General features: G+C 44.3%; 1 protein-coding gene across 1 annotated transcript in view; it reads left to right on the forward strand.

Moving 5' to 3' along the window:
* Positions 1–19,685, forward strand: part of LOC109038499 (protein charybde) — a 177,815-nt gene that overhangs the window by 141,332 nt on the left and 16,798 nt on the right. The window contains exon 4 of the transcript XR_011900117.1: positions 9,398–9,508. The gene's annotated coding sequence lies outside the window, so the exon portion shown is untranslated. The remainder of the gene's footprint in view (positions 1–9,397; positions 9,509–19,685) is intronic.

The following is a 19,685-nucleotide window of genomic DNA, read 5'->3' on the forward strand; positions in this document are numbered from 1 at the left end:
GCCGCGTCGAGGGCTTCTCCTTAACATCTCAAATCCTCGTCATCATTTCTCTTTGCGCCGCGCCGCGCCGTGCCGCTCCAGGCCAAATTACGTGTTTAGTTTCTCTCTTAACTCAACTATGTAAGGGTGCGCAGTCTTTTGTATTACCGAAATACGACAAAATTAGATATTAATGGACTCTCGGGAAATGAGAGATTTTGTCACCTTTTCTTGTTCGTAATTTTTTTCTGAATCCGATTTTTTTGTACCTGCATTTAAAAAAAGTGCAAAATTTGCCGCCCCCTAATTTTGCCGCCATGGACCGCGACCCATGGCGCCACCCCCTTAATCCGGCCCTGAATGTGTGAAACAAATTTAAAAACTAACCAAAGCATTTTACCTTTTGCTCCTCTAAAATTCTTTTTAATTTACCAGAAACCCGTTTCAGGGTTACATTTATCCCAGCATGAGTCTTTACACCACTCTCGTGGCTGCACCTAACCAACAGAAGTTTCATAAACTGACAAGTCAGAAAAAACGCACATCAGCTGTTTTCCTTCGAGCCGATTCAATGGTCCTTCCTGGAACAACCCGTAAAAAAGTTGCCTCTTTTTAGCCGAACTCGATTCAATTCCTCACACGTGGCGAAAAAAAGGCGACGAAGTATATGAAACCGAACCACGGTGGAGGGATGACACCCGGGGGGGGGGGGGGGGTCGGAGGCTTTTGGTATAAGCTGACGGGACGAAATAGAAAATCGAGGAAAAGGACTCCTCCCCGTCCCTGGGGGCGCGAAGGGAAGCCAGGCCGCGGCGGCAGAAGCAAAACAAGCAATATCCAAGATTGCACTACAGGGCCTCGGGGTCCGTCAAGCACGCGGGGGGGGGGGGGGGGCGTAGAACTCAAATCACAATAATGTCGGGAGAGGGCGAAAGGATCCCGCGCTGAAAATAATCCATTTTTCCATTTTGACGAGTTTGTTTTCCGAAGATAAAAGGATGACTAGCCCGGCTTAACGCCTACGTGAAGCCTGAACCGCCTGGCTCTGAAACTGGCCGAGTCTAGCCTCTCTCCCGCCAAATTTCGTTCATCCCTGTTTTGAACGATTTACTTTAATGGTTTTCGCGAGAATCAAGCTAGAGAAACGCGGAATTCAACCAGTGGCGCGGCGTGAATGATCGATAATCGATTTTCCCCCATTTGAAGCTATGGTAAAGAATTGATTATTACGGTGTTCGTTGCAAACACCCTGTCTATCGATCATTTTCCTTATAATTGAACGGCAGATCAATCGATGTATCGCAAAGCACGCTACGCCACTGCATTCAACATGGCTTCAAGCTCCGGACGAGTCAGATGAAATTATGAATAGTTAGTTTTTACTCATGGACCCAATGTAAAGATAGTTCTTAAGGACCGAAATTAACCCTTATTGCAGATTAGATGCTTCAAAAATTCGAAAATTGTCTTGTGGAAGCCCTTTAGACCCCCCTTCCGCCCCCTCTACACCTCGTTCGAAGTCTCTGGATCCGCCCACCTTCGACTACTGCTCCCTACGGAACGTTACGTATTTTACGGACAACCCCTCGCAGCCACGAAATTCCCAGACCGAGAAATAATGCCGGAACAGACCGGATGAGGTAAAGTCTCGGAGAATTGCGCAATCTAACTCATCGCGAAACGAGAGTGCAAGTGACACCTGAAACTTTTTTGCACCCCTATCTTCATCTATCTCTTCAGTGACGCTCGCGACGAGTGGCGATAAGCGGACGGAGTCGATAACCCCTCGATAAGCTCCACCGTTTTACGGTAGGTCACGAATTATCAGCGGCCAAGTGTGAATCATCGACTATCGATTTTCCAATTTGAAGCTATGATAACGAATCGATCAGTAAGGTACACCTTGATAATCGATCCTTTTTATAGGTTTAAAATATGACGGATCGATCGATTCATCCACGCTGCTGATAAATATTTCCCCGCGGACCATCACTTTCCCACGTAACGTCTAAGGACGCGTAATTTTTTATCGCCAGCTATCAAAATTGCACTCGCCGTCACATCGATCGATCTATTTTCGCCCCGGGGAATACTGCCGTGCTAAGGAAGAACCCAGTATGAACCCCCAGGCGTTGCCAAATTTCAATCGATGAAACACGAATTTCCTGGTAAACTTACGAATATTCTCTTTCCTATTTTGCAGATAATTTTGCTCGCAATTTTACCTAAAGTTCCTGTAAGTTTTATCGAAAAATATTCATAACTTTCCTCAAAAATATATATTTTATCGAAGGAAATTTGGCAACTATCGAGTGTTGATACGGCGTTTTTCCTCAGCACGGCGGAGTAATGTCAGTGCCCTCGGTTCGTATCAAGAGTGCAAAGCGGAGAGGTCAAGTGACGTCACGAATCGGAACGTTTGTTTGCCGCGCGATGCCGAATATAGAGAGTGGTTCTCGGGGTAACGTCGGCGATGACGTACGCAGAGATGATGTGACGTGACGTCATGACGTGGTCGCGATTGTAAATGATGTTAAATAAGTAATGTAACGACAAAGGCCCCGCATCTTGGCCCGGATTAAAAAAAGTCGCTCGACGTCGGAGGAAGATGTGTATTCGGAATAATTAAAAATCCAGGCGCGGTTGCCGCTCTGCGCATTATTATATTACAGATGGTAAACAAGAGGTGTTTTTTATTGTCTGTTTGTTTCTTTGTTGTTTTGATTTCAAGCGGTGATTTTTTCTGATGATCCATTAAGTCAAGGCTGAAACGATGAGCCTCAACTGGATTGCATTTTGCAAAAAGGAGCCAGGAGCATTGCAATGTTGCTAAGATTGTGCAGCTTCTTTTGTCTTGGAAGAAAACCTTGATTATAATGAACAGTTTCTATTTTAATCGCTAAAAACTGTAAATTTAGGACGAAAATTACCATGTAAATTTCATATTTTTTCAGGGTTTCAATAGTTGTAATGCAATGGATGAAGTTGCACAATCTCAGCAACATTGCAATGCTCTTGCTTCCTTTTTGCAAAATGCAATCCAACTTGCATCTAACCGCTTAACTTGCATTTGGATTGCATTTTGCAAAAAGGAACCAGAAGCATTGCAGTGGTGCTGAGATCGTGCAACTTCACTCTTTGCAATAAAATTACTGAAACCATGATAAAATATGAAATTTACGTGATAATTTTTGTTTTAAATTTACAGTTTTCAGCGAGTAAAATAGAAAGTGTTAATGGATAATCAGGTTTTTCCTCCAAGACAAAAGAAGTTGCACAATTTTAGCAACATTGCAATGCTCCTGGTTCCTTTTTGCAAAATGCAATCCATTTATAAGAACTCTATTAGGGTAAGGCGTGGGAGCTCTGGGTCCAAAAATCTGAGCTCTTGACATCCCCCCTCCCCCTCAATCCTCCTTGTTGTTTCCTTCTTGAAAAGTAATTTTTCGCGATTTTGAATCATTAGTTATCCTTGAGAATCCCTGTGTAAAATTGAATGTTTTAAATTTCCTACTCCCCTCCCTATGAAAATGTCTGTCGACGCCACGGAGTGACCCCACCGTTACGTCCTAGAAATAAAATACGTAACGCTCTAGGAGGGAGGGGGCTGAGGAGAGCTTTACGCTATTTTGCTCTTACGTGTTAAAAGATAGGCAACCACGTGCGGAATCTTGGAATTCACATTCCGGCCAAAAAATCCTACTTTTTCACTTTTTCAGTTTCAAGATTCCGCGCTTCAAGTATTTCATGAAAATCGTGCCTCAAAAAACGTTGAAATGTAAGGATCACCTATGTTCATACCCTTGAAAAGTCAGGAAATGTCTGTTTCAAAACGCTGAAAAGTCATAGAATTTTGAAATCCAGGAACACTTGTCACCCTGGCCAGGACCCCTCCATCAAACCGTGCTTTCAATATCTCAAGTTTATAGGTGTTTTGATTGGCTTACTCGATGTCTTGAACCAACCTCAGCACCGGAGCTTGATTTATGTATTGGTAGCATACTTTGATCGTGGCTTACTCGATGTCTTGAACCAACCTCAGCTCCGGAGCTTGATTTATGTATTGGTAGCATACTTTGATCGTGTGGATTAGGCTCGAAATGACGTCACTTTTTTTTCACTTCTCTTCACACTAATTCTGCATCATCCCATATCGGAACTTTTTTTTTTGAAAATGACTGTAAATGCGAGGTCCTGAAGCACTCTCAGACAAGATAGCACGGAACGTGGAACGTTGGAAATTTCCGTGAAAATTTTCCGGAGAAAAATTTCACGAGCCAAAAGTTATTTCCGACATTTTATTTTAATTTTTTTTTAGGGGCTAGGCATGCGACTTGCACTTAGATGCAAGCAACCTTGATCTTTGGCACCCAATTCACAATTATCAATTTCTGAAATTTCCAGAAATATTTCAAGAGAAGTTTCATTATTTGATATTTCATGAAATTTCGCCACCCTCCTCTCAGTCGGACCGAATTTTTTCGCTGAAATTCACCAATAGTCTATTCGGCAACAATGCGATCACAGCTCGCAGTGAAGCGTGAAACATTTTAAGGAAAAGCCACTGGGACTTTTTTTTCAGCGTGCGCTCGCCGGGCGTAGGCCTTTGGCTCGGCGCTCGACGACGTCATAGGTTCCTCTGACGCTTGTTTTCAAGCGCTGGGCTTGTTTTTGCACGTTGGCTCTCTCTCTCGCTCGCTCGTTCGGCTGATGCAATCCGCGGCGGATTAATCGGCATGGCGCGATAATGGGAAAACAGCAAAACAAGGCCCGATGACTGTTCCTCGCGGTGACTCGCCGAGTGTCATCTGTACGGATCCGAAATGAATGAGACTCGAAACGCCAAGGCCCGCACGTACTCGGCCGATCGGAATCGGTTCGGATCGGAAGGAAGAAAACAAGGCGAGGATTGTTTTCGGACTCTGCTAATTGCCGCTGATAACGGCCGCCGAATCCAGCGACGACGAGTTCGAGGCTGGCCGGCCGGCCCGGCTCGCGATCCGGGTCGTTCGACGACTTCGACCGACAGAGCCGGCCGGTCGCCGACTCCGCGCCTCGTGCGTGGTTTGTTCCAACTTTCCACTTTGAGCTTTTCGGTGCTCGATCTTGCCGCTGATTGTGAGATCTTTAGATAGATTGATTCTGAAAAGAGTTACTGTATAGAGAGATTACGAACACGTCTGTAATGTTGGAGGGCATGTTATGGAGCCTTTAGGGCGCAAAAGGCAGCCAACCTATGACGTAAAATTATCCAAAAATGGAGATTTCGCATGCAGTTTTTTTATTGCTTCATCTGAAAGTGCCTGAAGAGCTGATTTCAAAGTATTTTTTTATAATTGTTTTCTGATATGAGAAATAGTATACAAATAGGTTTAAAAGTGAGAAAATGCACCGCCTTGTGACGTCATCTGGCGGCATTTCCCGCTTAAACCTATGTATTTTAGCGGATTAGATTATTTCATTATATTTTCTCCAATAATTGGCCAATTTAGAAACCAAGGATATCCTCGAACGCAGTTTTTCTAGCAGTGTCATTTTAAAGATGAAATTCACAAAATTTAAGACACCTGCAAATTCTATGTTATTTATTATTACAATAATTGTTATGACCCGTCATTTGTAAAACACTTATTCCACTTACGATTAGTTTTTGCGTGAACTCACTCATTTTTTAGGAAGAACGCTGATTAGAGTCATGTATTTTATGAAGAACCCCTTACGTTCTCTAATATACTTTCAATGGAAGTAAACCGATTTATGTCGAATATCTCGACAGCCGCAATTTGACGCAGGGCTGACAATGAGTCAGACCTACTCCGCCGGGCTAAGGAGAAATGCCGTGTAAACATTCAAGAGGTGCCAAATTTCCCTTAATGAAACATATTTTTTGACGACATTCATGCTTATTTTTCCCTGAAATTTTTAGTTATTTTCGATTGAATTGCGTCCAAAATTGTCTGAAAATCTTGGGGGGGGGGGGGGGATTCACAAATTGCCCAGTAAATTCTGTTTATACCGAAGGAAACTCGGCAATGTCTGAAGGCTCATACGGCGTTCTTCCTTAGCACGGCAGTACTGTTCCAGTAGTGACGTCAATGCCACTACCTGGATTCTTCGTCGGAACATCTTTGTCTGTGGATAGTCGAATGCACTCGGCGTCACACTAAGAACCTTAGGTAAAAACAGGCATCGATTGCATCATATTCTCGCACTACATCCGAAAGGTAAAGGTAAAAACAGGCATCGATTGCATCGAGGTACAGTGGGCGCCGCTTATTGTGGTCAACTTGGGCCGGGCCACTTTGATCACATTAAACGGCTGATTATAAAAAGCGAAAAAAAAAAAGTGAAGTTACTCACGATGATTTGGTTGCGGTTTTTTAAACTCAATGCCTTCTCTCTTCAACCAACGATTAAACCAACCATCCGTTGCGACAAAACCTTTTATTCCCAGTCTTTTAGCTAAAGACTCGGCTTTTTGGCGCATGATAGGACCGTTTACACGAGCATCTTTCTCGCGCACTTGCACAAACCACTCTTTTAATGCTTGTTCAACTTGCACATTTTTACCGTGCCGCACACGTTTACGCGCACTTCCTTCATTTTTTTCCACCGGCTTCTTCTCGATTTCATACCGATTCTTTACGAGTTTACACAAAGTAGACTGCGGTATTTGTAACTTCTGCGCAGCATCCCGCTGATTTTTATTCAAAAGTTTGTCGTAATCCTGTAGAATTTGTTTCTTTTCTGCCGTGGTTAAGTCTCTTCGACGTTTCCTTGAGTCCGCCTCCATAGCTTCAGTCAAAAAATAAAACTTTAAAAACGGCAATAAAACTTTAAAATGGGGAAACACTGAACTGTACGGACGCGATGCGAGTCTAATAACCGCGCGGAAGGCACTGATTAGGTGTGTCTGTCAACAAAAATAAGCTCTCACACCAGGTAAGTGCTGATAAGGCTCCGGATTCCCGATCACAATATGCGGCCGGCGAACACAATACGCGGCGGATTTCGTATGGAATTGGATGTTGCCGGTCCGTTCCGCGAGAAATGATTCCATTATGCGGCCGATTCTATTAACCACGTTTCTAATAAGCGGCGCCCACTGTAGATTTACACAGGTATGGAAAAGTTGACAATTTCCCATGAGCCTCAGTACGTGTCACATGACTACGTGACGTAGGTTAAGGGGCCCGTTTTTTTAATTAAATTACAATCAAATTAACATTCAAACGTTTGTGCGTTTAAACGTTAAAATTAATATCGCATTATCAAAATTGTGCAAAAAATCCCACAAAATTTTGACAAACGATAAACCGAACATAATAAATCAAAATAATCAAAACATTCAAAATGGCTGACGTTAAGGGGCCGCTGGAGAGCCAATCAGAGGCCAGTTGTTAAGTTCTGTCCATACCTGTGTAAATCTACCTTGGATTGCATCATATTTTCGCACTATGTCCGAAAGGTAAAAGCAGGCATCGATTGCATCATGTTTTTGCACTACATCCGAAGAAAACTTCTCTTTATACTACAATCGATGATATCGATTTGTGTTACGCGTGTCAGAAAATATAGCATGGCTATACTTCCATCACCAATCCACGCGTAGACAAGCCCCTCGTTGGCGAATGGGGTTGTCAGAAAGCCAAAGCGCTAGTGATGAATAATCAAGGCACGAAGCTGCAGTGACTCATTTATTTTATTCGTTGAAGCTTTTCGGCATTGCATCACAGCCAAGACGGTTAGTTACTTAAAGTCTAAAATTACGAAACTTGAACATTGTTATGATTCAATTATGCAGATTACTATTTCTCAGCAGCAGCGTTTTATCAGTTCTCAACCAGAGGTCAAATGCATTAATTCCATCAGCTATATTTCACTTAAACTTTTGCTACTCGACAATCTCAGATCAACTGTAGTTGATAGTCGCAAATTATGTGATCGTAATCAAACAACAATAGCGAGAGATAAATACTCTATGAAAGGAAAATTCCATTTCGGAATATTTTTTGAAAATTTTGGTCTATGATTTGGGTGTATTTCGGATTGCTTTTGTTGGGTCTCAGACAACATCAGCCGAGTAATACAGTTTGGCTATGCGGAGGCTACCTACGACTGCAGGGGAATACCCTAAAATGAGGGAAGGTCCAGAGAATGGTTATTTCCCGTAAAGAATTTCCAGCCCAAATGGACTACATTTTGCAATTAGGAATTGCAATTTCTGGCTCATTCGTAAAAGCACTCATGTGCACAGGGGAATTGATGGACCGTACGTTGTCTCTAAACTTAGCCACAATTTTCAGTTCCCGCAATTTCAAAATTTAGTTAAACTGATTCTCTCGGTCCAAAAGAATTTAGATTTTCCCTGAGAGTATTTTTGAGCCGGTTTCATTCTACGCAGAGATACGGGCAGATAAAAATGTTCGCTTGGATCCAAAGGAACGTCAATGAATTCAGCGGCGTGGCGTGCTTTGCGATATATCGATTGATCTGCCATTTGAACTTATGGAAAAAGATCGATAGACAGGGTGTTCGCAACAAACACCCTAATAATCGATTCTTTACCATAGCTTCAAACGGGGTAATATCGATAATCGATTATTCACGCCACGCCACTGCAATGCATCTTCACCGCTTTATAATGCTTAAACTGATTAAATTCTGGTTGTTTTAAAGAAAATTCCAGAGTTCGAAACATTCTTCAGAAATTCCCGTATCCCAACTGAATCTGCTTGTTCATGATCACAATTTTCCCCACATTTCTCAATGTAGATTATGCAGGTGTTGAAAATCTGATGAATTACATATTTAACTGGAAACTGCATGGACTCATCGTGAGCACGAGTCATTGGCGGATTTAGCAATTTGGCAACACCGGATTTCCTCCATTTAAATCTACGGAAATGTATCGATTCTTGGAGGGGCGAGGTGCTCCGGCAAGAATCGATTGATTAGCACAGGTTTAAATGGAGCAAATTCGAAGTTGCCCAATTGCTGGATCCGCCTCTGGCACGAGTATATGCTATCTGTTTAAATTGACCAGTTATTGGAAGTGATGTGTGAAAATGAACTAATCCACTAAAATGCATTTTTGTTAAAGTGGGATATGCCGCCTCATAACATCACGTAAAGCAGTACATTTTCTCGTTTTTCAATCTATTTTTCTGCAATTTCCCCACATCGGAAAAAAAATCTTAAAAAAATTCTGCGAACTCAGCTCATCGAGCACTCTCAGATGATGCAGTACAATTTTTTCACGCAAATGCTGCGGGATACCTCCCGAGTTCAATCCTCTGAATCATTACTGGAGCTCTCTGATGACCCCGCAAATTTTTATTTTTCGCACGCTGTTCCAAATTTTTTTATGCTCCAACATGACGTCTACTATATTCTCTTTTCTCATTGTTTGTTTCAGATACGTTTCAAGTCTCTCCCACTGCATTCGAATTTCTTGCTGGATGAAACGATTATGCCCCGGTGTGTCAACAGCGGACTCGCAGAGCGGGCAATCTGGAAATTCCCTCAGGTTAAATTTAAACAGATTACCCTAGGCGATAAAGTTGTAAATTCTCCCATTTAAACAATGCGAATGTTCATTTTTTGTCACAATTCGTTCGGAAGATCCACCGCACCGATTTTCTTAATTTTCGCGGCGACTGATAGGAGGTAGTCTTTGAATAATTCCACCCTCTTTATAATTAGATTAAGTCTCAAGGATGCCCCAAGCGAGCCCCCGGGGGTTGGGCCGCGCAGCGGCCAGGGGGTCAGTATGCTCGAATCATCAAACCTTCTACCTGGGCTTGCCTCTCTACAGTTAGTTAACTTATCCTAGTTTCTTCCTTGCTGTCAGAGGCTGTTCCCGCAATTTGGCAACACCGGAACCCCTCCGTTTAAACCATGGTGTCTAGTTTTTTAAAAACCGGGGAAAACCGGGATTCATCAGGGACTGAAAATTCGAGGGGAAAATCAGGGAATCTGTTTCAAAAACCGGGAATCTCTTCTCGAACAACCCAGGGATCATTCCGTTCTCAAAGGCGGTCTAATCTGACGTGCGCCAAAGAAATGGCTGTAAGATTAATTAAAATCGATTTGCACATCTAAAACTCTGGAAAATTATATTCTTTTTCCCAAGAAAATCCCTGGGAAGCGGGAGAAAACTTCGGTTTTTCATCAATGAATGAGCTCCTGAAAATCAGGAAAAATCAGGGAATGATTACCAAGAAAACTAGACACCATGGTTTAAACCTATGACAAATGATCGATTCTTATCAGAGCACTTGGCCCCTCAAAGATTCGATACATTTCCATAGGTTTAAATGGAGAAAAACAATGTTGCCAATTTGGTGGATCCGCCAACGCCTGCCATAAATGCAACCGCAGACCTTCGATCGATACATCGGACGTCTCTCTCCAGTCGTAAAAAGACCAGAGCTTTATAGCTTTGGCGAATAGGCAAATAATCGGGGTTTCGCGGCGAAGTCGAATCAACGGCCTCCCCTCAAGACAATCAAGTGGGACCGGGTCGGGGGGGGGGGGGGGGGCTGATTGGGCAGAAAGCTACGGAGGCCGAGGCCCATCATCCACTCGCTGCCGATGCTGATCACGGGTGTTGTCAGTTCGTGCCGTACAATGTGGACGTTTGGGCGGGTCTTTTGAAGAGGCGAGTATTAGAGTAACCGCCTAATTTTCGGAATTTTTGGAAATTTAGAACTGCAATTTCTGGCTTATTTTAGAAACAACATATGAAGAACTGTCCCACACAATAGCATTTAGCCATGCCAACGTTCCCAATATTGTGCTAATATTCAACTGTCTTGTTGGTAGAGAGCTGTAAGCACTATTCTGAAATTTGCTTCGAATTGTCTTTCTTTTGTTCTGAGTATTTTCGCAGAGAAATTACAATGTGGACGATTTCGGATATTTATAAAGAATAGGAAGAGTTGCACAACCATAGTGACGTTGACATGCGTTCATGCTGTTTGGTCGGAAAGGTCCTCATATCTGTCATTAGTTTCCCAATGCATATAGGTGTAATGGAGATGTTGCATGTGTGAGGAATTTGCGATTTGACTATTGATTCCTATGTAAAAGTTTGCGAGAAACACGATGGTGCCACTGGTTTTCTCTGAAATCAACTCCCAAGCTCAAAAAAAGCTCTCAAGTTGAGGCCAAAATGGAGGGGATATCCCACGCTATCCGAGAGTCCACCTCTACATCAAGACAAACTCTCCATGCGAAGATAGGGAGCAAATACATTAGCAGTGATGCCGTGTTTTCAGTTTTAGAGTCCCCAAATAAAGTGGCAGCCCTGTTAATGTATTTGCTCCCTATCTTGCATGGAGAGTTTGTCTTGACGTAGAGGTGGACTCTCAGGGTAGGGTGGGATATCCCCTCCGTTTTGGCCTCAACTTGAGAGCTTTTTTTGAGCTTGGGAGTTGATTTCAGAGAAAACCAGTGTCACCATCGTGTTTCTCGCGAACTTTTACAAACGAATCAACAGTCAAATCGCAAATTCCTCACACATGCAACATCTCCATTATGTACGAGTCAGGAATTTTTAGTTCCTTTTCGCCAAATGCAGTCCATACAACCCGTCCATTTTGAATTGGTCCAACTGGTATAAACGGCTGATTTTTCAGCATTAACTGGCATCACCGAAAACCGCGTATCTCCTTGCGGCTCCGGTCGGGACTAGAGTGGTTCTGTTTCGGCACTTTCGGCCCCGGCCGGCCGGCCGGCGGAGTGCATTTCCATGGTTCTACACCGTTGCCAGATGTTGTCGGTTGCAGTCGTGCGCCTGCGGTTGCTGACCAAGACGAAGCCCGGTGATTAACAAGGCAATTTCGTGACGGCGAGGGGCGGGGATGGGGGGGGGTGGCCGGCGGGGGTCGGGGCAGGCGTTACAAATCGACTTATTAACCTATATTTTTGCCCGGAGCGATCCTCACGCGCTGCGAGGGGGGCGGGGCCACGGACTTGCCGGATCGCTGCGTCCGAGCTGCCTAGAATATCCAGTTCTAGGCTCTTACGAGGCAAATGGGGGATAATAGCAAAGGCCCGAATTTTCGGAATGGCTCGCGAACATATTTGCGCGTTGGATCACGGATGGATCGTCCGAATCGGATACTGTGACTCCGTGCTTTCTCGTTTTCGGGGCTCACCAAACGGATGGTTGGTGCTCACCGGGGTCATCGTTGAGACCCAACCTGGACCCCGCGGAATGAAGCGTATTTTTTCGCGTCGGATCGGGTGGAGCGTATGAATCCGATCCGCGTTTTCGGGGTTCATCGAACGGATGGATGGTGCTCGCCGGGGGCATCGTTGGGATTCAAGCTTTTTGTGCTGGCTACACGCTCAAATTCCCATCAATTGCCGATCAAATGGTGACTGGTGCGCACCAACTACCATCAAATTTCTGCGGCCTGCAAAAATTTGATGGTAGATGATGGAGCTGTGGGGCTCATCCTTCATCTGATTTCCACACAACCGTGCTTATTTCATGCTCATTTCAATCAACACGCTCTTTTACTTAATTTTACTCATCAATCTAGATAAGTATCGACCGCCATCTTGATCATCATTTTGATCGGAATTTGACGGGAATTTGATCGTGTAACCAGGCCATTACTCCTTGGAATACTGAGGGTTTGGTGAATCGAGTGGGAAACTGTGAGATTGGTCCGCACTGGTGGATGGGTTTGTCGTCCCTCGGATGCTGATGGCACCGACGAGTATCCAAAACGAATCGTTCGAATTGACGCGAAAATTCGCTCCGTGATAACTCCAAAATTTGCAGGATTGTCCGATCCAGGAACATGCGCCCGGCTCCGTACCTTAGGGAATTTGTACCGAATTTGAACCGAAAATTGTACAATTTGAAGGCGAAATTCCCAATTTTACGGCAAACTTTGCGATTTGCTCCTTTTTTCAAGTGTTGGATCGTTAAAACAGAATGAAAATGGAAGAAAGTCATCGCACTTTCGGAAATTGCCTCACGACCTGCACAATGCACGCATCGCGTGATGGGCATTTTTTTCACCCCTTCGTCCGTGACTGCGTGCACATATTTCTATTCTTTGATTGCCTGCTTGATAGAGATCCACACCTAGGTTTAAAAAAACCAGGTTTACCCACAAGCCCAGTGGAGTGGACACGAATAGGTCAGGTCTGTTCAAGTTAAGTTACGCTAGGTTAGATTTCAAGCTAGGTTTAAGGTCTGTGTTGATCAGATCAACATTCCGCGATTAAGTACGAGTGTATGGATGGCTCAGGTCAACCGAAAACTTCACGAATCACAAAAAGTCGGACGAAGTAAGAGCCCCGTTGCCAGCACCCGTTGACTTCTTGTGTACGTGAAAACACAATAAAAGCAGCTGGGTAGCAAATCATCAAGATCGTTTAACCTGGTATTTTGTTATGCTCTGAAAGTTTTGTGAACTTGTAGCTATGCTGAAAGGAAGTATGTTGGATGAAGAACCCTATGCACATAGCTCTTTTTAGCATAAATACGGTTATGTATGGGGGCCGATTGGGGTTGTCTTGATGGCTCCTACATTTTAGTCCCTAAAAGTGCTACCAACCGTTGGGAAGATCATATGTATTTCTAATGGTAGTAAGTTATGGTTTACACAGAGGGATCCGGCCAATGGAACGGAGAAACGATAGACACAAAAAGAGTGAATGATATCGAGGTAGGACAAGAGAAGTTCAGGGATGAACAAATAGGGATCGCTGCAAAGCTGTGCAAATTGTAATATCTTTTCAACGGTTTGTGATATGAGAGCCATGACTTGTCTCTCCTCTCCATTCAATGCTTTTATCAAGACTTATTTTTTTTAAAAAAAAAAAATCCCGACCTTTCCCTGAATCGTTTCCTCAATTCACCATACCTCTCGGGATCTCATCGTTAACACGTCAAGAATACAAAAGATAGGCGTCTGCTCGTTTTCTACAGAATTGGACTACATTTTGGTACTAGGAACTAAAATTTCTGACTCATTCAATGAACCATCTATCTGCTCAGGGGAAATGGTTGCGCTTGTGCTGTTTCTTAAATTAATCAAAAAAAGTAGTTCCTTATTGCAAAATGTGGGCAATATTTAGGTCCACCGGAAAAAAGCATCAGAGGTTTTCCCCTAAAATTATGGTACTACCCCAATTTGTTGAATTGTATGGGCTGGGCATTTCCCATTGATTGGATGTATTTCTGCCAGACGGAACTATGTGCATGAAGACATGAGCCCTGAAACCCACAAGAAGACGTGCATAACACGGCTCACGTCATAATGCACATAGTTCCGTCTGGCAGAAATACGTCCAATTGCGGCAGTACCGCCACTCAAGTTGGGGTTGTATTGCAACGCAAGGTCGGTTAGTACCGCAAAATTTGGGTTGGTAACCTAAATAATTGGGGCACTACCAAAATTAATCGGAAGTGCCCAAGTTAGGTCTCAACCCCAACCTCTTGTTTTCCGCGTCGAAGCTGAATTTTTTGAGGTTTCTTAACTACAAGTAAACCCATTTGCCCCAATTTTTTTGATACCTCTATGATTTTGTCCCCTGGAAGTTAAGAGTTCTTGATTAGTTTGGTATTAGGATTGTTCCAACGCTCGTCACCGCGGATAGCGATCCAATCCAATACGAGAAAACGTTGAGGGTGAAAGTGATCATTTTCGGGCGGGCCGGCAACAAGGCGAGCAAAATCTAATTGAGCCGAGGCTTCAAAAAAACACGACTAGCCCTTCGTGCTGGCTCGGGCGGTGTTGCCGCGTCTCGCTGTCGTAGCCTTTTTCTCCGTCGAAAAACCGCCTCATCCGACAACACCGCGGCTCCCGGGCCATCAATTCTAATGGTCAGATTAAAGGATAAAATAGGAGGAGGACCGAAAGCGATGGACCGCGGGGGCCGTGGGGGAAGGGGGGGGGGCAAAATGAAAAAAGATGAAGAAGGGGGGGGGGGCTCTGCCCTGCAGTAACGACTACTGGGGATACGCAATAAACGTCGACCAATGAAAGGCAGGCAAGAAAGGCCGGCGAAATTTACGGCCCCGTATATCTCCTGCCGGGAGCTCGTAAAAGCGGGGACAAATTTTCGAGTTGGGTTGTTTGTGTTTTTGAGTCTTTATATTATTTTATTCTTTTCGAGGGAGATTCTGGAACCGGTTCCGTTGTTGCGCGCGGGGAGTTTTCCAACCCAGCAGCTCCAGTGCGGGGGGGGGGGGGGGGGGGGTCGCGAAGGTGAAGATAATAGTGATCCTCGTTTTTTTGACAGCTCATTGAGGATTCGCTGCGCTGACTTTCGGGCGCAAAACAGGAAAACGTGCGCTGCCGCACAATGGATCGAGTCAATTAGAGATGTCGGACTTGAAATTTTTGACTAAAACTGCAAATTTTGATGCTTATTTCGTCACATTTTAAACATTGAAGAGTGCTTCTGGAAGAGAATTTCCCGAGAAAACCAATGGAACCACTTTTAGAACCTTAAATCTTCATATAAACGGAGTTATGAGCTTTTAAAGTTTCCAAATTTTGTCCGACCTCTCCTATTGACTCAATCCACTGTGCGTCGTGGCATATTTACCCGGCCGCCTCGATCCGATGATAGCGTTCAAGGTCGCTGTTAATTTGTAAGTCTTCTCTTATTACCGGTGGGGAAGATGCTCCGTGACACACCGTGCGTCGTCGCCCACGATCAGCGGCGTGGCGTGCTTTGCGATGTATCGATCGATCTGCCATTTAAACCTATGGAAAAGGATCGATAAAGAGGGTGTTCGCAACTGACACCTAATCGATTCTTTACTATAGCCTCAAATGGAGGAATATCGATAATCGATGATTCATGCCTCACTACCGGCCCACGATCGAAGCTGGAAGTCGGCCGTGCGGTGAGAAAATGGGGTTGGAGTTGCCCGCAGGCCGATTATTTAAATTGATAGACAAGTTATAGACGAAGACGACTGCAGGGGTATGGAGGAATCCTCGGTGGAAGCGGGTGGTTGCCATGGACGAAGGAGGTAGGTAATGGACATAGTAACGGCGACCCGCAAGAGATTCTAATCCATCATTTGAGGCATTTTTCGGCCAAAGGACGTATGAGACTTCCACTGCTGCTAAGATTGTGCAACGTAGTTCTCTAGGTGTAAGTAACTTATCCAACGGTTCTCCTATGAATTTTTCCCTGTATCTTTTGCGAGGTTTTCCTTACTATTGTGAGGAAGTAGGTCGACTGCGAATGAATTTCATCTGCCGCAAACGCCAGAAAAAATTGCACAAAAAGAATTCAAAAAATTCAATCGTTGCAGCATTGCAAGTCTCATACGCCCTTTTACCGATGAATTCCTCATTTTCGCTACCAGTCTTTAGATGCCACCCAGTCCAACCAACAAGGTCGCCTCATACTCCCTTCGTCTACTTTGTCTATCGCTTTGTCTAGGAATTTCATTAATCAACCCGCTGGAAGTGATCGCCTCTAGTTAAAAACCTTTAATCGAAGCACAACCCCAAACCCCATTTTAAGGAATTCTACAGCTTGCGTAATATTATTTTACGGTTCAGTGACATTTCCCGGCTCTTGAGGGACATATTTAAACTAGGAGTCTTAACCTCCGGTTAAAATTTAACAGATACCCCTACTACTTGTCTAATTTTAACCAAAGGATAAATCCTTAACGAGAAGTGATAGAAATAGAACAGAGCCTAAGTTGGGCCGTAGATCGTTGGCTCGCACATGAGCGAAGACCTAAAGTGAAATGACCCTGGCTTCTGATTTACAGCGAGCGAATTAACGCGTTTCGAACCACTGAACGACTTCGAAATCACTAGACGAAATTCGGGCCTCCGATCGGACGAAAGTCTCTACAGCTCGCGCGACTTGAAACACAAGGGTCCCGTGTCTGAAGTTGGCCCCTTTTCCGGAAAACTATCATTAGGACCACATTTAGCATTAAGGAACCACTATTTCTGGCTCATTTTAGGAACAGCATTTATGCCATTGGTTTCCCTGCGCAGGAAAGTGATTTTGTGGAAGAGCAGAAATAGTGGTTCCTTACTGCAAAATGCAATCCGTTTGTCGAGAGAAAATACCCGGAATTCTTACTTTCTCGCTCCCCTGCGGGTATCTTTAAGTAAGGACTGCATTTCAGACTTTGTCGATGCGCTCATCGTGATTTTTGAGACACTTCTTATGAGTAACAACTCTTATTTTTGCTCTAGCAAAAGTTCGCAACAGGCCCACGCCGTTCTTCCTTCGCACGGCAGTGCAGTGCTGCTGCGTAAAATATCAACGCGAAAACATGTCGCAGCGCAGTGGTCCCTTGGAAAACAACGTAAGTCATCATCGGCGGACCGGCGCGAAAATATGTCGCAGTTTTCAGTGTAAAAACATGTCGCAGCCCAGCGGTCCCTTTTAGCCATCATAGGCGGGTGTTTTCGGAGCTGCATCGTGTTTCGTGTTTTCGTCGCGCGGCGCACAGTGGATCGAGTCAATGAGAGAGGTGAGACATGAAATTTTCGACTAAAACGGCCAACTTTGATGTTTATTTCATCAAATTTTAAATTACAAGGGGTGATTCTGAGAGAAAATTTTACGAAAAAACGAATGGAACCACTGATAGTACTTGAAAGTTTTGTATAAACGGAGCTATAAGCGTTTAAAGTTTCCGAATTGTGTGCGATCTCTCCCATTGACTCGATCCATTGTGCGCCGCCGGGTGCATCATCCCAAAGGCGCGCATCCACGAGCCGCGAAAACAGCTACGAAAACAGCGGCCGCGAAACTCGTCGAATCGGCGATAATTCGGGGCGAGATAAGAGCCCGGCAGATGGAGGAAGGGTGATGCCGATACCACGAACACGTGAAAGCGATGTCGAATATGGACTGATGCAATATCTGCGGATATTTCCCTGCCCCCGGCCCAGGCCGGGCGGCCGCGGCGCGTGTAGAGCGATCCGTGCTGATCGTGTGCTGAGCGGAGCCGGTGTTGACAGCCGGTGCCGCTGCAGCCTGCAGGTAGAGCCGGTCCGCTCGGCTGATGCAATCCGAGAAAATCTGAGCGCAGCCGGAGCCGGACTGGTCGGCTGCCCGCGGGCGCGATCGCAACACCTTTTTCTGGCCGTTTTCGAACAACCCGTTCACGAGATGACATTGAAGCCGTGCTCGAGTCTTTTGTTCTGGCTCGGTGTCGGTCCGTCTTGGCAGAACCCGAGGGGTTTCCTTTGATTGGCGTGTCTGTGGATTCTAAGGGCCTCCCTGACACCCGTGCTCATGCCTTGCTCTCGAAGAAAAGGACCCGACCCGCTGAATCGGTTGTTTTCAAGAGAGAATAAGTAAATTTTTCTGAGGAGCCCTGCGGGCTGCGGTTGATCGTTGAGACGTATGTCAGCACAACAGGACATACTGTGGATTGCATTTTGCAAAAAGGAACCAGGAACATTGCAATGTTGCTATTTTGTCCTGGAATAATACCGGATTATCCATTGACAGTTTCTATTTTACTCGCTAAAAACTGTAAATTTAAGACAAAAAATACCATCTAAAATTTTATATTTTTCATGATTTCATTAATTTTATTGCAAAGGATGAAAATGCACAATCTTAGCATCGTTACAATACTTCTGGTTCCTTTTTGCAAAATGTAATCCCTGTGTAGACGGTCGTGTTCTAATGTGGATAGATAGCCGATTGAATTGAAATAACATTGATAAGAAATTGGTAGATCTCGTTGATTACCGTTAGTAAGTCTAATAATTACCTCCTTCAGGGTTGCCACTGTCAGGGAAAATTTGTTAGATCACCGTCATTTGCTTTCTAGAATGGGTTTGAGGTTTCGAACAAGAAATTTTGCCTGAAAACCATTTTCAATTATGCCTTCTGAACCACCCTTCACATCTTCAATTGTCGAGGAATTCCGCCAAAATGTGTTAGGGAAATCAGGGAAATGTCAGGGAATTTCATTTTCTAAATTCTGTGGCAACCCTGCACCTTTATCCATTGCAACTACCCGCTTCCACCGATAGGATCACTCCATGTTCTCTTTGCCCATAGCTTTGTCTATCGATAAATTTCAATAATCAACCCGCGGCGGAACAAATACAATGTGGTCTCAGCACAGAATCTTGATCTTATGTAGACATCTTACCAATTGAATTGAAATGACATAGATGAAATATTGATCAGGATAAATCCATTAGGCGTCCCATGCAAACGAAAATAAAGTCGTCGAAAAATATGAGCACGTCGCAGGTGATCAGAAATCGCCGCCAATTTGAAAGCAACATGCCCGTCACCTTGTAAAATTGCAGCAGACGCATCAACGTGGTAAAGGATTCATTGGTGAAACATTTCAAGAGCACGACCACGGCTAGTAACGCCTTCAAATCATGGCGATACTCTCCGCTTTGTCAGGGAGTTAGTTTAGTTGCGTGACCCAACTTAACCCAACTGAGGTCACTCCCTTCACTGCACACACTCGGCAGTGTGCTGGTTGATACTATGCATCCCAGAGGGAAAAACGTCTGCTTGGATTCCGAGCTTAATAATCAGTACTTTCCATATTTGTTCCTTTAGTTTTGAAGTGTTACACTTTTTTATTCAACGTAAATAGATTGCAATTTGCCGGTGATTGCTAATTGCGTGTGACATGTACACACGTCTAAGACTTGCGGAACAAATACAATGTGGTCTCAGCACAGAATCTTGATCTTAAG

Source organism: Bemisia tabaci, chromosome 6, assembly GCF_918797505.1.
Source record: "Bemisia tabaci chromosome 6, PGI_BMITA_v3".
NCBI lineage: Eukaryota > Metazoa > Arthropoda > Insecta > Hemiptera > Aleyrodidae > Bemisia > Bemisia tabaci.